Source organism: Geospiza fortis, unplaced genomic scaffold (assembly GCF_000277835.1).
Source record: "Geospiza fortis unplaced genomic scaffold, GeoFor_1.0 scaffold78, whole genome shotgun sequence".
Lineage (NCBI taxonomy): Eukaryota > Metazoa > Chordata > Aves > Passeriformes > Thraupidae > Geospiza > Geospiza fortis.
The window spans coordinates 712037-713188 of record NW_005054339.1 but is presented as its reverse complement, the minus strand read 5'-3'; the positions used below and the strand labels follow the sequence as shown (position 1 = coordinate 713188).

At 59.2% G+C, this 1152-nt stretch overlaps 1 protein-coding gene across 1 annotated transcript in view; it reads right to left on the bottom strand.

The window, feature by feature from the left end:
* DCAF1 (DDB1 and CUL4 associated factor 1) overlaps window positions 1-520 on the bottom strand; it is a 47938-nt gene extending 47418 nt beyond the window's left edge. Inside the window, exon 1 of the mRNA XM_005422410.3 lies at window positions 502-520. The gene's annotated coding sequence lies outside the window, so the exon portion shown is untranslated. The remainder of the gene's footprint in view (window positions 1-501) is intronic.
* Window positions 521-1152: the final 632 nt, after the last annotated feature.

The window sequence follows — 1152 nt, the reverse complement described above, 5'->3', positions numbered from 1 at the left end:
GAGCCGCCAAGCAGCAGCTGTCGGCCCCGATACCTGCGTGTCCGCCCCGATAGCGGCGTGTTGCTGGGCACGCCGCCATCCGCCCTGCAGCCCCACGGCGGGACCATCACCAGCTGCGGCTGCTCCTCCTTTCCCAAGGCTGGACGGTGTTCGCTGTGGTGTTCACCTCCAGCTGGACAGCAAGGTGTTCCACAGGGAGGGGAGCTTGCAGGAGAGCTCGGGTGCCGAGCTCCTGCCCCAGAGTGATTCCTCCTCCTATTTCCAGCTCGGGAAGGAACATTGTCCTGCTGCTTCACACTTAAACCAGGGCTGTAGTCAAACTCCACAGCGGAACTGAGCGCCCACCTCCACCCTGCCCTGGACCATAACAAAGGAGGAAGAGGAGGCTCTCCTGAGTGTCTCAGAAAAACTCCTCTCCCCACGTTGCCAGTGCTCATTCTGAGCTCCGGAGAGCTCCTCCACCTCCCAGTCCTTCCCTCCGTCACTGCAGAAGTTATGCACCTGCCTGCCATGGGAGAGTCTGTGTGCAAAGAAACCCTTCAGCGCTGCACAGCCCATGCCCGGGTGCCTTCCACATGCAGAGTCTTCTGTTCCTCTGGGACTGCTTTTCTTTGTTGGTTCCACAGTGGGAGTATCCCTGCTCTGTGTGCTTCACGGTGGCAATGAGCTGTCCCTCTGCACCGCCCCTTGCCCTGCTCTGTCGAGTGATGATCCACGTGCTCTCAGCGAAGTTACCACTGCTGAGGGGAAGGAAGATCTGGAAAAGCACACTCCTCACCCAGGCCCTCCTGGCCGGCTGCAGCATCAAAAGTATCAGACCTGCCTGCAGCGTTATTATCCAGGAAAGATCATCACATCCACAGCTGCACCTTCCCCTCCTGCACGGCACCTGGGAGCCTCGAGGCAGCCGTGGGGCTGTTCAGGAGGAGCTGCAGAGGTCAGCATTCCCTTCCTCATCCCCACGTTCCAAGGCCTGAGAGCAAAATTAGAGTTTCCAGTTCCTGCCATATCTATGGTGCACTGGAGAAAGGGTCACTTCTCGGAGAAAGTGGTGCTCAGTTCCCAGCTCACCTGAGCAGGTGAGGAGATTCAGAGCCTGCTGCTCATTGCCAGAGCCTGGCACGTTGCTGGCACAGGGCACAGCTTGCAGCC